Source organism: Panthera pardus, unplaced genomic scaffold (assembly GCF_024362965.1).
Source record: "Panthera pardus isolate Hobbes unplaced genomic scaffold, ASM2436296v1 HiC_scaffold_24, whole genome shotgun sequence".
NCBI classification, from domain to species: Eukaryota; Metazoa; Chordata; class Mammalia; order Carnivora; family Felidae; genus Panthera; species Panthera pardus.
This window is the reverse complement of record NW_026526810.1, coordinates 115,354,763-115,375,214: the sequence shown is the minus strand read 5'-3', so window position 1 is coordinate 115,375,214 and position 20,452 is coordinate 115,354,763. Positions and strand designations below refer to the sequence as shown.

Genomic DNA, 20,452 nt, shown 5'->3' with positions numbered 1-20,452 from the left:
GCAGAGATTCATTCAATAGAAGGACTACAAGATAAAATTGAGGATGTTTAGAAAATAACAAAATGTCTAAAATGGGCACTAATATATAAAATGTCATGAAACTTATACAAAAAAATTGTACTGTAAGTGCATAATTTAGAAATATGACAGTAAAATGAAAACAATTAAGAGTTGAAGGTGGTATCTCTGGATTGAGGTGGAGAAGGATCAGATCGATATTTCTTCACCTTATTATTTTCATTATAAACTTTGCAGGGATGTTTTCATATATTTGTGTGATAACTTGGTAAAAGAAATACAAAAATTTAATTGAAAAAAAGACAGTGGAGATTTAGTGGAACCCACCCACTACTCTGTACCTTGGGTGAGATAGTCAACAGATTATAAGTAAACAGAAGTAGCTTTTGTAGAGACAGCTTTCAGCTTAACATAGAGAACAGACCTGTGATATTATAATATAATAAAAAGTATATGTTTGATCTTTGAACCAAAGTATATAGATCTTTGAACTATATACCAAAAGTATATATTTGATCTTTGATCTCTTATAATTCCCTGAGGGAAGGGGTGAGAGAACACCTTTTGTTGTTTATAACAAACCCCTTTCAACCTGACTTTATGCTAACAAGTTGACTCCCTAAGGAAGGTTAGAACTTTCAGCCCCTCCCCTCCAGACCTCTGAGCCTATCACCAATGGCGAATGATTTAACCAATTGTGCCTAAGTAACAGAACCTCCCTAAAAACTCTAAGCAAGGACTCTGGAGAGCTTCCAGGCTGGTGAACAAACCAGCATGCTGGGATGGTGGTTCATCTGGATAGGGTATGGAATTGCTCTATTACCTTGCCCCATGTACCTTTCATCTAGCTGTTCATCTGTATCCTTTATTATATCCTTTATAATAAATCAGTAAATGTGTTTCCCTGAGTTCCATAAGCCATTATAGATGAAGAGAGGGTTGTGGAAACCCCTGATTTATAGTCAGTTGGTCAGAAGTGCAGATGACAAATTTGGACTTGCAACTAGCATCTGAAGAGGGGAGTGATCTTGTGGGACTGAGTCCTTTACCTGTAGGGTCTGCATCAACTCTAGGCAGTTAGTGTCAGAATTGAGTTAAATTATATGACACCCAGTCAGGGCCCATCAAGAATTGGAGAATTGCTTGGTGTGGAAAACCCCACACATCTAGTATCAGAAATATTGTAGAGAATACAGTTTTTCCTTTTTTAAATTTTTTAAAAAAATTTTAATGTTTATGTATATTCGAGAGAGAGAAAGAGACAGAGGGCAAGTGGGGAGGGACAGAGAGAAAGGGAGACAGAATCCGAAGCAGGCTCCAGGCTCTAAGCTGACAGCACAGAGCCCAACACGGGGCTTGAACTCAGAAACTATAAGATCATGACCTGAGCCAAAGTCGGATGCTCAACTGACTGAGCCACCCAGGTGCCCCCAGTTTTTCCTTTTAAGACCAAACTTAACAATGAAAAAGCCTGATAAGATAAGTAGAGGAACATATCACTGGATTAAATAGAGACTAGATGTCCATAAATCCACACCAAAATTTCTAATGGAGAGGAAGATTGGACTTTCAATTTCCAAAATTCCTCAATTCCATTTAGGGGAGTCTTGTTGACTGAGACACTTCCGTAATACTAAATATTCAAAGGGCATAAATCAATCCACACGATTCTTATTGAATGAAATAATATCACAAATTTTAAAATGGGCAAAGCAAAACATTTTAAAACCTCAAAAATTTTAATCTCTAAACTAAAGGCTTATATTTACCAAAGGAGATTTTCATTAGACATAAGAAAGACAAATATTTTGAAGATAAAACACATGAACAGGAAGACTGTGAATTTTACATCACATGATTATTTAAGAAAAGATGATCATCTTCCCCTCCCCCCCATCTAAGGGTAGAAACATAAGATAAAGGAGACATTAACTTATAGTGGCATTAGTTGATAGATTGCAAAGGATGCCCAGAATTTACTTACAGATGTGGAGAGAAAAATAAAAGATCCTTTTGTCTGCCTGTGTTCCAACATTGTGCGTTTGTTTCTTTATTTAATTGTGTCTCACACACAAATGGCCTAGATTTAAAACAGCCTGAGCCGGCAGATAATGGATCGAAATCAGAATTCTGAACTGAAAGCTAGATCACTGTCTTTCTCAACTGTTGCCAACCTCATGGATTCAGATAACTTCAAAAAACATGACTCTGTCTACTTCACCAGCTAGTTGAAAATAAACATTTCTCCCTAAAGGCATTTTGCCAAGTCATTGCAAACTGGTATGTCTACAGCAGTATTCTAATGCTAAGCCAAGGTCCTTTCTGGAATAAGGTAAGACAAGTAAGAGAGAGGGCAAGAATGAGAACAGAAGAGATTCACCATCTACATCAAAAGCAGTTACCACTTCAGCGTTACTCAAGAACACTCAAAACCTACTCCATTTTTTGGTTCACTCCAGTGGTCCTAGTTAGAAACTCTGAATACCTCTTTACCCTCGGTGGAATCAATCAGCAATTAAGTCCTGTCAATTCTTAAACCTTCTCCACGTTTCAGTGCCATCTAAATACTCCTAACTTACTGTCCCTGTTTCCAGCTTCTTCCCCCTCCTATTTTCCAAGTCTTTCTTATTTCCAGTACTGAAAAAGTTATGCTAGAAACTTTAATCTTTCTTAATCCCCGTTATTCCTCCCTACATGACAAGGTATACATTTCTTAGAAAACCACATGAGACACTTCCTCACATCGTCTTTACCCTTCCTTCCAGCCTCATGCTCCTCCACCTACCCATGCAAATCTATTTTTCAATCCGTTCTAAATTGTTTATGCAACAGGCAGAATACTGAGATAGGGCCTCAGATCTTGGCCCTGGTATGTATGCCCTGGAGTAATCCCCTCCTACCCCATGGAGTGAAGTCAGAACTGCACTTGCTTTTAGACAGTACCCACTTTGTGGCAAAGTAATACCATTACCATTATTATGTTATGGTATTTGGTAAAGGCAAAAGGATTTTGCAGGTAATAATTAAAATCCCTAACTAAAGACTGTGAGCTAATGGAAAGAAAAAATATCCTGCTTGGACCTGACCTAAGCAAGCTAGCCCTTTTTAAGAGGGCTTAAGCCTTCCTTGTAGGCAAAGACTTGAAGCAATAGACACACCCTCTCTTCACTGAAGGCCTTGAAGAAGCAAGCCACCATGAATACTACAGCAACAAGGAATAAATTATGCCAACAGCTTGAGAAAGCTTTAAAGCAGATTAACCTCCAGATGTAAATTACATCATTAACTTCCAGATGTAAATTAAGTCCAATGAATACCTTGATTTCAGCCTTAAAATCAAAGTGAGACCATGAGCAGAAAACCTAAGCAAGCTTACTTGGACTTGTGACCTATCTCAGAAACCTGAGATAATGAATGAATATTGTTTTAAGCCACTAAATTTGTGACAATTTGTTGCTCAGCAACAGAAAACTAATATACTATGCCATTTGATTTTATACCTCCTTGTCACTTCTACACTCGTTGCCCTAGCAACTATCTATTTATTCATGTTATTCCTGTGATCAGATCAACCAACATTTGTTGAGCAACTATTACATGCCAACCATTGTGCTTAGTGGGAACACAGGATAAATAAGATACAGTATGCAATGGTGTTCTAAAATCAGGGAAGTGCACCTGACCCAGTGGAGATCTGAGATGGGAAAATACGTCAACAACACAGGAGACAGGGAAATCAAATGATGTATACAGAATTTATCCTATCAGAGATGGTACAAAAAAGAGGAAAAGGCATGAAGGCACCAAACAGAGAGTAATGTTCTTGAAGTGACAATTCCACAGCATAAACACTATCAGGAGAGGACACTTAGAGGTGGGGAGAGTCCACACTGCAGAGAATCATGGTTTAGATGTTATCCTGTGAACAACAGAAGACCTCAAAGCTTAGGGGACATGTGCGAAAATGTAAGGTTCTAAATAGTCTGGTTGATGGTTTGGAGGGTGATATGCCTGCAAATGTGAGCACCAACAAGCCAGCCTATTTTAGAGATGATGAGAACTCCATGTAGGTCAGTGATGAGTAAGAAGTACATAGAGCAGGGAAATGATTAGAAGTAAACTGGCAGGGGCGCCTGGGTGGCTCAGTCGGTTAAGCGGCCGACTTCGGCTCAGGTCACAATCTCGCGGTCCGTGAGTTCGAGCCCCGAGTCAGGCTCTGTGCTGACAGCTCAGAGCCTGGATCCTGTTTCAGATTCTGTGTCTCCCTCTCTCTCTGATCCTCCCCCATTCATGCTCTGTCTCTCTCTGTCTCAAAAATAAATAAAAAACGTTAAAAAAAATTTAAAAAAAAGAAAAAGAAGTAAACTGGCAAATCACCTGGTAACCGACTGGATACCTGAGAGGAAGAGAGAAGTGCCAGGTTTCTGGCTTTATTTAGTGTTCAAATGTTTTCACAGTGCTTCCCCTGCCTCCCACCTAGTTCCAGAACCCTAGGCACTACCATCGACCCCTCCTCCACATTCATTTTACCATTTCAGTGTGTCACAATGATTCCTTTCTCCCTTCATCTTCCCCAAAGAATCTCATCTGTTATGTGCCAAAGCAGGACCTGTGGGACTCCTGTAACTAGATCTTTGGCTCTGATTGCCCTCAATCAAGCTATTCAACCAAATGCCATTGTGATGCTAATGGAGTATGGGGATGCCCTTCCTTGCAAAGCTGTGTTTCAAGTACAAGTGCTCGTACAAGTGCTAACTCCCTCTAGCCATGCATTTTGCAACAGGGCTTGGCTGTACTTTCACTAATTTTTATGTTCTGTTAAGGACTTGCCTGTGTACAGAGTTTTAATGATAAAATCATGTAGGCCATCAACATAGTTTTCAGGTCAACTAAGATTCTGAAAACTTCCTTCTTTAGACCACCGGCAGCGGTCTCAGCATCCGGCTGAGAATGAGAAGAAAAGAAAGTACAATTGGTCAAGCTACTACTAAGCCTCAGATGCCGGGCTGGGATCGGAACTTGTCCTAAATTGCCTGGGGAAATTTATAAACAGTTTTGCCTAGCACTAAAAATAAAATCAGGACTGTGGCCCTTTGATCAATAAGAATCTCTAACACTGTCTATGAATACAGAATATTTTTTTTTTAAAAAGAGAGAATTCAAGATAGTGATAACAATTTGTCCAAAATCATAAAATAAGGAAGAAAAATCCATTTTCTACAGAGGCCAAAAATATACTACATTTGGAGCAAAGACATTTGTGTTCCAGGACTTTCTGACAATTTTCGGGACCTTTAGGTATTTACCTAAACCATATTGGGCTTTGGTTTTATTACTTGTAAAACAAGTGGTGAAAAGTCTAAGTCACTCCAACAGTTACTGTGGTAATAATAAAACCTTAGTACATGTGAAAGCACTTGAAAAAATAAAGGCCATGTATGCTTGTGAAGTGGTATGACTGTATTATTTGTTTTTATACTCCTGCATCTAGGAATTTGTGATGTCTAGAACATCGCTTAATATCTTTAATCATATAAGGATAACCAGTCCTGTGGGTTCTAGAAGGTATGATAGGTTAATCAATCAGCAAGAACACTATTTCATTAAGCAGCATTCCTTATGAGCTCTGTACTATTTTGCAGTCTAATCAAGAAAATGAATGTAGACTTCTTATGTTCCCCGCCAAGTGCTAAAAATGCTAAACTGTGTTCATTCATCATAAAATTACAATATGGCCCTGTCATTAGCGGGTTAAAGATAGCTTGTGTCACTGCTTCCAGATTTAATCAGACATACTAATAATCATTTCTAAGCTCAAGGGTAATGATACATATTCTACACAAAATAATGCTGAATTTTCATTAATGCCTCAGGGATCAAATGATTATAGCTATCATGATTCTAATTTAGCATAATCAACACAAAATTATTTAGGGTTTGTTGGCACTTTTTCAGTGCGATGACTTTTTCACTGTGATGATGAAAAATGATTTTTTTCTCCCTTTTCTTTCCCCAGAACACCTTCCCCTTTGGAGTTATACTACCCTGGACACACAAGAACAACTGAATCTCAACTTTAAAGCCAGCACAGACTTAGAATTCTTAGGACATCCACAATCTAAACATCTGTATAACCAGAGAGGCTCTGAAATGCCATTACTCATTTTGAAAAACAGACCCGATTAGTTCCAATCTTTTGGTAATTTGACTATAAAACTGGTGATAAATTAGTTGCCATTTGGCTTTTTCGCCTCCCTGATTCTGACATTATGCACTCTCATTAAAGAGCAAGGGTCATTATGGACGTCACAATGGTAACATATTTGATAATATAACACTATAATGCTCTAGTTTAAGGGATCTGAAATTTCCCCATAGCCTAAGAAGTACTGTTCTAATTGACATCTCTCACTGAATGAATCAATGTTAGTTCTGTCCATAAAATAAAACCTCTGTGTATTGACTGTCTTACCTGCCTTATTATAAAGTGACATCTATAGCAGTTCCTGGGAAAAACTTAAATCCCTTTTGTTTAATTTCAAAGAACCCAATTTTAGAAGTATCCACTTTAATATACTTTAAACTGAAACTAATTTACTGGAGTTTTTGTTAAGAAAGAATGATTTTGAGAAAATCATAAAGTATAAATCTAGTTTGCTTCCAATAGATACTTTGATAGATATTTAAATTAAAAAGTTACTTTTATGAGCCATATTTACATTTCTAGAGGCTGTATTCTTTAAAAATGACTTACTAAAGTGGTTCATTTCTCTATGCATAGCCTGTGTCAGGCTGTCACATCTTATTCATCAGTATTCCTTATCTCTTACGCTTTTCAAAGTTCTGTGACTTTCAAACACATTGAACCTTCTTACTTTTACAACTTCACTATCAATCATTATTTTGCTCATTATGTCAATATCACATTATCTGCCTACTGAATTTTAACAGCCATATTAAGAGAAATAGTAGTCTAATATATTCCAAATGTCACAATGATGGCACGGACAACAGATCAATTGTAATCAACTGGCTGATTGAGAGTTAAAAATGGTTTTTCATGAATCAGTAACCACTACCTTCCTGTCTCTCCCCAGAGCTCACAACATTTTAAGTTGCAACATTAAACCGGTGCCCTGTATGGAACTGCTACCAACTTGCTCTCACCAAATGTCAAATACTCATAAGGAACAGAGGACTTTAAATTTTCCATATAGTTTAAGATCAAATAAAGCACAGAAACGGTAAGTTAATGATTGATGATGATGATGGTGATAATTCACTTTCATTTAATGCCTTCTAGATGTAAGTTTCTTACTAAACTTAAAGTATATACTACCTCATATAACCCTGATAGCAATCTTCAGTTTGAGTATGTTCTATTAGTTCAAGTTTATAAGTGAAAAAAAAAAAACAAACCATAGATTCATAAACTGAAGATTTACTCAAGGTTTATTTTATTTATTCATCCAAGGCTAGGGGTTGTTAGATCTTAAACAGTAATTGGACTGTTTGATGCAAAAGCTCAGATTCTTAATCACTCTGGTTATGTCATTCTTCTTAAATTACAATGGATGAAATTACAGAATGATGTATAGGTGGGATACCGTGTAAAACCCTGTCCTTATCATTGACTGACAACATCAACCGAACTCTAAATGTATGATGAGTCTTCCTATTAGCAAGGAAGAGAGCTTCCTAAAAGAGGCTAGAGGTATTTAGTAATGGCAGGTGTCCATCTTATTATGATAATAATTAAGTTAATTTACCAAATTCAAGGATACCCACAGGAAACCACTTATGTTTATGTTTTTTTCTATTTTCAACTAAATCCGAACTATCTTAAAGTTATTTGACAACATACACTTTACCAAGATTCACATTTTATATAAATATTCCATCAGTTAAAATATTCTTACACATTGCATTTATGATGATGATGATGGTGAGAATAAAACAGAAAAAGGAGAAGAAAAAACAAAGGGGAAACAGAGGAGGAGAGGAACAGTAGTGGTACAAGGAGAAGGATATGGGAAAAGAGGAAAAGGAGAAAGACCATGCTTATTTTTTCAATTTTTATAAATGATTAAATGAATTAATGATTTAAAGGTAATTGTTTAAACCTATATTTTTATGGACTTAATTTTTTTAAATTACATCATAATTGAAGGTAAAATCAATTATCACGTTGTTTCAGGAGACTTATGAGCCAAGGTACTTTTGCAGGAGGCTCTGGGTATGAAGTTTAATTGATATGTGGTTAAACATGACTTGAATATACTAGTTTAAAAGGTAGGACGAGCAGGAGTCAGGATAATAATCTGCCATATATGGTTGCTGAGATCATTAAATTAATCAGAGCAAATAGTATGGGTGAACAAAGCTAGTAGATAGTAGCAGGTCAAACAAAGAGACTAACGGTGTTGAATCACCAGAAGATGTTCAGCCCCTTGGATAGTTATTTGGGGGCTAAGCTGATAACATTTTAAGTACAGACTTCTAACTTCAAAATCTCAGACTAACCCAGACTTTGTTTTCTTTCTGAAACCTTCTTTGGCTATTATGAAGACATAACCTGTTTTAAACCAGAATTAGTTCATATAAATTCAGGTAATCAGTTACTTTCCTTGTCAGACTGGAAGACACTGTCTTCTAGACTGACTTGGAGACCCATGGGGATGCCCATGGTTTTAACAGATCTGATGAGCCAAGTAAAACGCTTCATCATCTTGCATTTTGGTCAGGAGTTCAACTTTGGTTTGGGGCCCTTTATACAAATCACAAGTGTATTATTATCCAGAGAGGTGCATTAACAGTGATGTTCGTGAATTCAAATTTATAAACTTCTCCACCATAACAGAGATCATATACACCTTAATCCAGTTTTATAAGCAGATGTCAAAGGTGTTTTAGGCCTGCAAAATTATATTTTAACTACCTACATATCAGCAAGGGCCATCTATACTGACCAATTCCATTATTTTCTCCAGCTGCTTGTCTTATTTGTATTTGTTGAAAAAATGTATTTCTCAGTAAATATATGCTCAGAATCCTATGTTACATCCATTTTTGCATAGGCTTTCATAACAGGGAAAGTCTTATTCATCTTTGTATATGCAAAACCTAAGACTCTATTTGGCATATGGTAGGACATTGGTAAATGGTTGATGAACAGATGAAGTATTAAACAGGTAACCATTCTCTAAAATCAATAAGATTATATAAGTACAGATTAAAGAACAAATCAAGTCAAACATACAAGAGAAGTTAATTGTCATGCTTGATAATCTATCATTTATCCAAGTTCTACAATTCTAAAGAATCCCCTAGGGATGTACTGTTGGTATAGAACATTTTACTGACCTTAAGCTAAATTAACTGGTTCCTTAAAACTATGTGGACATTCACAAAGCTTTTATCACTAATAAATCTTCATCTGCAAATACCCATTCTCTAAACTTCTCTGGCCAATCTATTCTTCACATTTGCCAAACTTGTTCATACCTCACTAAGTGTGCTTTTGGTGTGTATACCTCAGCTTTAATCAATCCTCTTACATATATTCTCATGTCTGTCTACTTCTCATTCAGATTTAAGTTAAATGTCACCAACTAGAGTGTCTCCTTAAGTAGATAATATAAAATATTATTCCCACCCCATCCCGCTATCACATTGCTCTGTTTTATTTTCCTCATGGTGTTCATCACTAACTTAAACTATCCATTTAATGGCTTTAACTTGTTTATTGTTTCAGCTAGAGTGCAAACTTTAGTTTGCCTGGAAAAAAGGACTTACCTGTTTTCTTCACTTAAGTATCTTCGATGCCTATAAGAGTGTCTCTCAAAAAATATTTATCAAATAAACCTACCCTATATTGGCTTTACAGACTGAAAAACAAGTCTAGCACCTAGAAGAAATGAGGAGATGGAAAGCTGGTTGAATTAAGAGGAAGTCTCAGTGAGACACTTGTTATTCATGAGAAAAACATAATACTAGGTTTTACGGATGACAGGCTGTAAGTACGTGTTTGAAAGTGCACGTTTGAAATAGAACTATCCTACAACCCAGCAGCTGCACTATGAGGTATTTATCCAAGGGATATAGGTATGCGGTTTTGAGGGGACACATGCACCCCAATGTTTATAGCAGCACTATCAACAATAGCCAAAGTATGGAAAGAGCCCAAATGTCCATTGATGGATGAATGGATAAAGAAGATGTGGTATATAATGGAATACTACGTGGCAATGAGAAAGAATGAAATATGGCCTTTTGTAGCAACGTGGATGGAACTGGAGAGTGTGATGCTAAGTGAAATAAGCCATACAGAAAAGACAGATACCATATGGTTTCACTCTTATGTGGATCCTGAGAAACTTAACAGAAACCCATGGGGGAGGGGAAGGGAAAAAAAAAAAAAAAAGAGGTTAGAGTGGGAGAGAGCCAAAGCATAAGAGACTGTTAAAAACTGAGAACAAACTGAGGGTTGATGGGGGGTGGGAGGGAGGGGAGGGTGGGTGATGGGTATTGAGGAGGGCACCTTTTGGGATGAGCACTGGGTGTTGTATGGAAACCAATTTGACAATAAATTTCATATATTAATAAAAAAAAAAGAACTAAAAAAAAAAGATGTGGTATATACATACAATGGAGTATTACTCGGTAATCAAAAAGGATGAAATCTTGCCATTTGCAACTACGTGGATGGAACTAGAGGGCATTATGCTAGGTGAAATTAGTCAGAGAAAGATAAATGTCATATGACTTCACTCATATGAGGACTTTAAGATACAAAACAGATGGACATAAGGGAAGGGAAGCAAAAATATCATAAAAACAGGGAGGGGGACAAAACATTAGAAACTCTTAAATATGGAGAACAAACAGAGGGTTGCTGGAGAGGTTGTGGGAGAGCGGATGGGCTAAAAGGGTAAGGGGCATTAAGGAATCTACTCCTGAAATCATTGTTGCACTATATGCTAACTTGGATGTAAATTAAAAAAATAAATTAAATTTTTTTAAAAAGTGCATGTTTGAAACAGAATTAAATTCAAAGACTGCTTCCTTAAGGCTAGACACACACATGCACACACACAAAGAACACTCAGATTGTTTCTTTATGACAACACAAGATCATACTCTTCTACTTACAACATAAGCATGACATAAGAAAGGCTTCTGAGAAATGGTAAGTCACTGCATCTGTTTTCTAAGTTTGTGTTATTTTGATGCTTATGTTAATGTTATCAAAACAACTCACAGCAAACTTTAAGAAGGCATGAAATCTGTTTGTTCTTCAAGAAGATTCAGCATGATTCCAAGAAAGAAAAAACAAAACCTTTGAAAGCTTCATTCAGTTAAGACCAAAAATTCTAATGCTTAAATATTCATCAGTATTTAGTGATACATAAGGCAACAAATATAAAGAGTATAAGGTTTCAGAATTCCTGGCATAAATCTGTTTGGTTTATGAAAATCAAGTCACAATAACGAAGCCTGTGCTTCTGTGATTCCATATAACCTATAAAGTAACTGGTGAAAGTTATATTCCATACAATATAACTCACACTTTCTATCTGAGTTATAATTCCCATTTATAATTACAGTTAATATAACTCTCAATTCTGCATTAGCTTTGTAGGAACTTATGCAAATGAGTAGGAACTAGTGACAAGATAATACCTGAAAATATACACAACACACATACATCATGATCACCTAGAACAAAGTCATCCACATAACAATTCAGAAAATGCTAACAGTGATGATGTTATGACCCAATTCCACTTCTCTCATGAAAAGACAGGTGTCATAATTGTCATAACCCAAAGTGACAATTCTAAGAGATTAGTGTGTAGGTGGTGGACAGAAGCTCCAAACTCTAAAATTTATCCCAACAAAATACTAGAAGATTGTGGTTAGGAAAAATATCTACTTGCCTCAACTACCAAATATATGGCAGTTAGTACATGGGAGATAGTTTTTCCTCAAGTTAAGGGTTATGGAAGGTAACAGATGTATAGAGTAGAAGTTAAGTGTGAATTTGAATCTTGACTCCACCATTTAACAGCTAGGGGGCACTGGCAAGTTACCTGATATCTTTCATTCCTCATGTGTATAATGGGGATAATAGCGATACCCACAAAATAGCTAATGAATAGTTTTAATGAGAATTAAATGTGACAATGCATGTAAAACAGTGCAATATTTTGCACATAAAACATTTACACATAAAATACTTTATACATAAAACAGTTAATAAATGTTAAATGCTTTACTAATCATATCGCTTGGCCCTGAGATTTTAATCTCAGAACTAGGAAGAGCATATTACTCCTGAGCATCCAACTGGATCGTACTTTCAAAGAGAAAGATACTAAGTACACACATTCTTTCCTATCAGAAAGTCTGAATTTTAAGATATTTTCCCCCCCTGAATTTTAGGATCTTAATATTCATGTATGATTTTCAATGGCACCTGCTTCTCAGAGAATCTTTCCTGTCTCTTTCAGGACAAATGGGTTACTTAACTGATGATGGTAGGGGGCCAGAGTGAGAAAAGGAAACATGTCCGAAGTGACCCTGTATCTTCTTCACTCTGTCCACAGTTTACCGACCAAAGTATGTGGAAAAGGAAAGCAGTGGTAAACAGGTATTTACTGAATAATGATTGGGTGCTGACGCTATATCCATATACTTTGGGAGATAACATAGATAAGACAAGACCACAGTCCCCAAATAAGCTTATGATTTTGTTTTGGGGTAAGTACTAATATCAACAAATAAAGTGGTAGGCAGAGAAGTGCTATAAAGTGTGTGTGGGGAGATCAAGTGAGAAGTATTCCATTGTCTTCTTTCTGTCAACGACCTCAACCTAGCTAGAGGAGCTCAACCACACAGGGCTTCTATCAGGTAGATGTAGGTAAACTGTGGGCTCCCTATGCTTCATCAAAATGGAAAGTCTACAGAGCCACATTATGAATGGAAGAGATGGCAGCACATTATTATCAGCTTTTGGGTTTCCTTTACACTTTACAGACTTATATAAGCCAGATTTGATCTTCTGGATCATTCATGCTTTTGAAAAATGTAGAAAAATATACACATTTCTAAAAGAGCACCAAAGACATGAAACACTGAATACTTGGAACTACAAACTTTGAAGACCTTACTTAATAGGGAGAAAATAAGCTCACATATTTGACTTTAACTTTCCCCTCAGAACAAACATTTCAAATGCACTGGCTAAGGAGTCATGTGGAGGAGAATAAAGGCTCAATCAGAAGCTAACAACAACAAAAGAAGTCCTCCAGAGACCTGAGTCAATCAAGAATTTAAATGTATGCAAAACCAGATATGAAATTCAAAGATCAAATGTCATAATGATAGAGAGTAGAATTCTCAAGGAATGGAAGCATTTATACACCCCAGATGAAGATGACCATGTACTCTATTAGTTTCACTGAAGTCCTACTGGTCTCAAGATTGTAAATGACCTAATAAAGGGAAACGTCGAGATTCCCACCCCCCAGACAACTTCTATCTCTGCCTTTCTCTTCAGAAGGGCCTCAGTTGCTCTGGTGAAGGTAGAATGTGATTCCAACATCTAGCCAACCAGGCTGAAACACCACCCCCACACATATTCCTTACCACCTACTGCCCCTGCCCCTTTACTCACTATCTGTATTCCCAACCCAGGGAAATACCTCATTGTCAGAGCTCCAGGTACACATGGAATGTTGAAAATGGTCACTAAAGTTTTAATCCCCTAGACAGGCATTAGGGCCATGGTCAAAGGCTGCCCTGTCATTGACATCTGCTCTCCCACTTCCTCAGCTCAGACTTTATCAGCACCACTGGCCTGTCACAAGCCTTCTGTAGACGGATGTCCCATCCACTTCAAGGAGAAGGAAATGGATCCAGGGTATATACTCTTTACCACCAAGGGAGTCTACCTGTAAGCTAGTTTTCTGGTGTACTTACAGAAAACTTTCTTCACAAGTTTACGTTCTTTTCATAGCATTCTACCTCCTATCCACAAAATCCCAAGCCATCCAAAATAAAAAGTCTGAGTAGGAGAAACTAACTCAGAATCTTCGGAAAGCGTACTGCCTAAGATTTTGATTCTGTTTGTCCAGCCTCAAGAACCTCCACTATACTTTCCCCCTTGCATCGCTCCATCTACTCTTCTTGAGGGACTTCCGAGCCAGGGAGCTTTTAGTTTAATTCTTAGCTCTACCACTTACTAGTTGTAAGTGCTGAACAGAATATCTAACCTGTGAGTCTCAATGACTTCATCTGAAAAGAACAAGAGGAGGACTGCATATCTCACAGTGTTGTTGAGAGGATTAAATGAGCTAATGTATATAATCAAATAAGCAAGCAAAGGACTCTAACACTGTAGGTGCTCAAAAAAGGTTAATTTAATTTATTCATTGTTGGCATTCCAAACATAACTGTTAGATTGAATTGGACTAAATCCACCTCCCATTGAAATGCAGCCCATCCTGGGGAAGAAGCTAGCAGATGTTTTTGTTGATTAATTGACATGTTGCAGAGAGTTTCGTGAAATGATGAAAAGTAAAGCTAGGAAAGAGAGCTAAAATCACTTGCAGAAACTACCTACAGTAGAATAAGGTCCAAGAAATGATGACTAACCCAGTGGAAGCGAAGCATGTTCGACAAGGCTAAAGCATGTGTTATGGAAACTCAGGACAGGATGAGTGCCACTAAAAATTAGAAAGGCCAAATTTGGCTGATGACAGCTGCCAAGGATATATGACAACTAGGAAATAACAACAGAACACGTAATCAGAGGATGTTTGACCTTGGCTAAGTGGATTATTGCAACAGGTATAATTAAAGGCCGCCATATGGACTGTAGACTGTAGACAGCTACAAATCGGACTATGATTTCAGAAGCATCAAAAGGAATCTGCTGCTAAACAAATACCTTTCTCACCTGCAGCCTAAATGCTGAAATTACACTCTTAGACTGTATCACTGCTGCAATGCCTTAAGAATACTAATAATGAATTGTTTATTATGAAACAGCTTATTATACTATTTTCCTACATCAGACTTTTATATGGGGAACAACAGGTAATAAATGAGGACCTTGGGTTCTAGGGAGACAAGAGGGAAGGGTAGAAGTCAGGGTAGCGACAAAGCAAAGAAACAGATGTGAACCTGAGAAGCTGTAGGCTGGAAAGACAAACTGCCTGTCTCATTAGTAGGAGTTACTCTGGGAAATACATATTGCCAAAATTCCAGAGAATGAGTCAGTCCTCAGACATGGACTCATAGAAGGTGTGTGTTAAAGTTACACGTGTTTTATAACATAACACTTTAAAAAATGACGACTGTTATAATTGCCAACAAATGTTGATCAGTCACCATACACTTGGCCCTTTACAAACTGCATTATATACACTATACCATTTATTCTTCACTAGTGCCCTATGAAATAGATGTGTTTTCATTTCCATTTTATTTTACTTTTATTTTAGAGAGGGAGGTGGCAGAGGGAGAGACAAAATCTTAAGCAGACTCCATGATCAGTGCAGGGCCTGACATTGGGTTCAATCCCATGACCCTGGGATCATGACCTGAGTTGAAATCAAGAGCCAGATGCTCAACCAACTGAGCCACCCAGACACCTCTTCATGCCCATTTAAATCTGAAAAACGCTCAGGTCTGAACGGATTAGGTCACTTCTCTGTAAAATGGCAGAGCCAGAACTATAAACTTCACCTCCATTTGACTTCAGAATCTCAGATTTTAATCACCACAACAGGCCAGATGTTATAACAAAGGAAACCAGACACATATGAACCCAAGATTCAGGTCTCTACAATGTCACAGACAACAGAATGAGAAGGTGGGTTCTTATGGAACCAAAGATTTCTCTTCCAGTATGATGATAACAACAAAAGTGCTTTCAGACACTTGACTTATAATCAGAATTTCTGCACTCAAAGATAAACTATCAGTATGGGCATTTAGGCCCACACTGTTAGAAGAGCAAGCTAATTTATAACCATTGTTAATTATAGAAACGTCACATGTTAAATAATGATACAACGGCAACAAGGATAATAAACTCTCCTCCACTAGGAAGAAACGGACTCATGCATTCAATTCCAGGCTTACTTTCTCAGAGTATTGGCATATTAACAATGATGAATGTGTAAGCAAAGAGGTATAAATCTGAGCGCAGAGACTTTGAACATCAACTACAAAGAGGTAAGATGATCAAATACTCTGCTTTTGCCAGATACCATTTCATATATTCACTATAATAGTCCATCATCTTCTCTGAGGCAATGAAGTTGTTCGAGTTCCTGTGCCTGCCCTGTTTCTTTCAGCTGCACCCAGCTGGAATATAATTTAATTTCAACATATAAAACAGGAATCTGTCCTTCAGTATCTTCTTACAAAATAAGAAATTGGGGTTTATTACTCTACCCATGTTTAAATATCACCCAAAAACTTCTATTTTTTTTCCTGATAACCAAATTTCTGGCCACTTCCCAGCCTCAAAGATGATTTTATAATTGATATCTGTACACCAAAATGGTAAGAGATTTAAAGTAAAATCTGCCTCCAATCTTCTTGTTGATACTAATCCTGTACAGTTTTCGAAGGAACATTCTGAGTTGTGATTTTGCTAAGGGCTAACATTTGTTCCCCATTTCCCTTGTTTCCTTCCATTTAGAGAGACCTCCCATCCGAGTAACACTCCTGGCCTCTCTCCCCAACTTGATTCAGATTGTTGACTGAGACGACTGGTAGAATCTGGGAGACAAACTCTCAGTGACGCCAACACACCTACAGAAAGCACACTCTCTGCTTTGATCCTTCTTGGAAGTTTGTAAGGGCAGGTCCCCAAAGAAGGAACTGTGTTTTAACTTTGTCTAATTCTAAAGTGCACCATTAACAAGAATGCTTGGGTCTAAGGCTGCTTAGGCTCTATAACACAGCCTTTTATAAGTGATGGACTCAAGCACTGGTGTCTGAAGACTGTACTACCTTACAACAGGCAAATGCGTGGATCTCTGCCCAGCTCCAAATTCAATGGCATCACATTGGCAGTGAGAATTTGACCAAGGTGGGAGTATTTACCTCACAGAAATCCATAAACACTAAAAATCATCTTCCTTCTTCCCAAAATGTTAAACAATTTACCAGTACATCACCAAATGGAAGACAAATCCTGATCGCCATCCATTTAACTCATGTGTTTTTCTCAACTGATAATGAACTTAGTAGGGAACACCATTTATTACACTGCCCCAGTCCCCAATAATTTCTAAAAGATTTTCTACTTCCTATTTCTCCCACTCATCAAGTTAACAAAAGGTTTTTTTAAAAGGGTCTCTGTCTAGTTTTTTATGTCTCGGCTCAAAAAGAGAATAAATACAAAACCTTGAAGAATGGTCAACTTGTAAAGCAAAATCTACTGTTTCTTAGTAACTTTTCTGGAAATTGTTCACAAAACTCATTTCCTTGAATAAGTAAAATAGGAGAAGAATTTTAGTTTTCTTCACTTCCTCTCATTCTCTCCTGAAATATTTTATGTGATTTTTTAACTTTAATGTGTAGCTGCCTTTTTATATAAGGTTTGTTCACCCCTGAAAAATCGGAAGCTGCAATTGTAGCACATTCTATATGGCAGTGATAGCATTGGTCACATGACTTAAATGTGACCTCCTCCACCTGCAATTCTGATGGCTTCCCTGCTCAGTCTCCCACAGGGCTATAATCAGAAATTTTCATCACTTTATTTATAAAAGAACATATAACACTTTAATTAAAACAGCTACATGGAAACAGCCACTGGTATTAATAACATCCCAAAGCAACCTTAATTTTTTAAATTTTTTTCTAATGTTTATTTCTGAGAGAGAGAGAGAGAGAGAGAGAGAGAGAGAGAGAGAAGGAGGGAGAGGGAAAAAGAGACAGACAGACAGTGAGCAGGGGAGGGGCAGAGAGAGGGAGACAAAGAATCCGAATCAGGTTCCAGGCTCTGAGCTGCCAGCACAGAGCCCAACACAGGGCTCAAACCCACAAACCATGAGATCGTAACCTGAGCCAAAGTGGGACTCCCAACTGACTGAGCCACCCAGGCGTCCCAGTTCTGAAGCAACTTTTAAAAGAAAAGCTTGACTGAAATGGATACAGGTGATACCTAATGTTTACCTTTCTTTATTAACTTTTGTTAAGAGAATACACCAAATCTTAATCTGTATGCAAATGTACTATGGTTAGTTTGACCCTCTGGGGTAACTTGAAATCACTAGAGACTTCATCATACACAGTGTCTTGGAGAGAATACTAAACGGGTAAACACCCGAGGTATTAGCCTAGCTTTGTCACTGAGAGACTACATAGCCTTGGCTGGGTTTTATAACCGTACTAGGCTTGTCCTCTCACCTTTAAAATTAGTCTACAAGGTTTCTAGGCCCTTTCTGTTCTGGAAAAACAGGAGTCCCTCTCTCTCCAAGGTCTCAGCGGTGGCCTACCACCTCTGTCTTAGCTACAGGCACGTTAATGTAACCTGCCACACATTGTTTGAGTTAATTAAAGGGAAGTCATTACATTTTGCCTTTTAAACCTTTCTGAGCTCCAAGTTCTTACCTCCCTTCTCCACATGTGGCACATAAAAAATACAGTGCTATGCTACAGGGCATCATTGTGCCTGTTCTCCCCTAAACCTCTGCTGTCAACATTTCTTCCCCACCCTTTGCTTCTCAAATAATTAGAATGGGGCGAAATGCACTTAAAGTCTGTGTTCCCTGAAGCCTTCGCCCCCTTTCACACTCAGGATGAGATCTTTGTTCAGTTTTCTCAGAGCAACTTCGAAGAGCTGACATATTGGCTGAAGACCCTCTGCCTCTCTCCACCCCCTATCCCCCAATTCCACTCTTTCCCTTGACGCACTGGAGAGGAACAGCTTGAGATAGTTGTTTCAATTATAGGCTGCATTAATTAAAGTGACGGTGTTTTTTTTTTACATAGAACAGAACATTTTGAACCAAATTTAAGCATGGTTTTTTAACATAAAATGTAAACTTGTGTCATTACTATCCGCACATCTCAGTTAGGTTTCTGAGGGTCATCATGGATTTTTTTTTTTTTCTTTTTAATGACAAAATCTCTAGGTTGGAGGGCCTCTGGGTACTGCCTCATCTAATCACCCATCTGATTTATAAATCTCTATAATTTCTCTGCCAACAGGTCCTTCAGCTTTTGATTATGCACAACAAGCAGCTGGAAACTCACCATCAGCATGAAAGGCAGCTTCAGGACAACTGAGACTTTCCCTGTACTCAACTTCTACATGTTGGATCTAGACAATGTTTGCATATCTCTCAGTCTAAAGATACATTCTATTCTTATCTGAGTTTAACAGATGGGGGAAAATGGGCACAGAGAGACTATATAATTTGCCTAAGGACTCACACAAGTGTCAGACCTGAATTTGAACCTAGACTCACCCCTAAAGTCCAGAGGCTACACTTTCTAGCTTCATGATGAATACTGAAAATGTCCCATTGATTCAATTTATATTAAACCACTTATTTATGTAATTCATTTCTTATTCATTTTCCAAGTTTTCCCTGCATGTTATTATTTATCACTCTCTACTCTGTCTTGCTACTGACTTCAAGAACAAAGCCATTCCTACTCCCTTGGCCTGTAAAATAAGAACATTCATCTCCATTTCCCTCACTTATTCTAATCCTACCCACCCTTCAACCGCTGGCTTAATGTCACCACCTGCAGGGACTCCTCCCAGCTACTTGTCAGCAAAGAAGTCTCTCTTCTCCAACTTCCTTTTGGCAATGGAAACAAATACCTTACTCACTCTTGCCAAATAATTACCTTTAATATCTGGATTATCAGTTTGACCGCAATCTCACCTACAAAGTAACTGATAGTGCCCCTGTAGGCCTATAGCAAGAGTTCAACAGCTGAACAGCTTCAAAAGATGACTCTAATACCTCACAGACTCTTCCCTTTATTTTTAAAATGTTTTATGGTGAAAGATGCTCCCATAACCTACTTGTAATCTGGAATACACAAATTATTCTGAAACCCACCCAACTAATGTTGACATTGCCTTCTCTACTTATTGGATGTGCTTCTGACTTAGTGGATGCGCTTCTGTAAGGCGACCACCAGAGGGCAGGCTTTCCTTTCTTTCCAAGGCTATCTAGCACCTGAACAAGAAGCCCTCAGAAACCTGGAAAATCTACTTTGCTCAAAAGCTTCTTTGTGACATTCCTTCATCCATACATCCAACCATCCATCCATCCATCCATCCATCCATCCATCCAACTATGCCACAATATGAAGCACCCAACATCCTAGTCTCCAGACAGGAGAAAATACCTGAACATGCTCCATCTTATACCTATTTGCCAAATTA

The 20,452-nt window shown here is 37.7% G+C and overlaps 1 protein-coding gene and 1 long non-coding RNA gene across 34 annotated transcripts in view; one reads left to right on the top strand and one right to left on the bottom strand.

The window, feature by feature from the left end:
- Positions 1-20,452, bottom strand: part of NRXN3 (neurexin 3) — a 1,570,655-nt gene that overhangs the window by 904,777 nt on the left and 645,426 nt on the right. The gene's annotated exons all lie outside the window — the stretch shown is intronic.
- On the top strand, positions 760-19,610 carry LOC109253912 (uncharacterized). 2 transcript variants are annotated; one of them, XR_002074595.2, is made up of 5 exons: positions 760-821; positions 7,116-7,262; positions 9,905-10,101; positions 12,531-12,670; positions 19,258-19,610. It is a non-coding gene; the product is annotated as an uncharacterized LOC109253912 (long non-coding RNA). The 2 variants fall into 2 exon arrangements; XR_008417278.1 differs by lacking the exon at positions 760-821 and adding an exon at positions 5,988-6,217.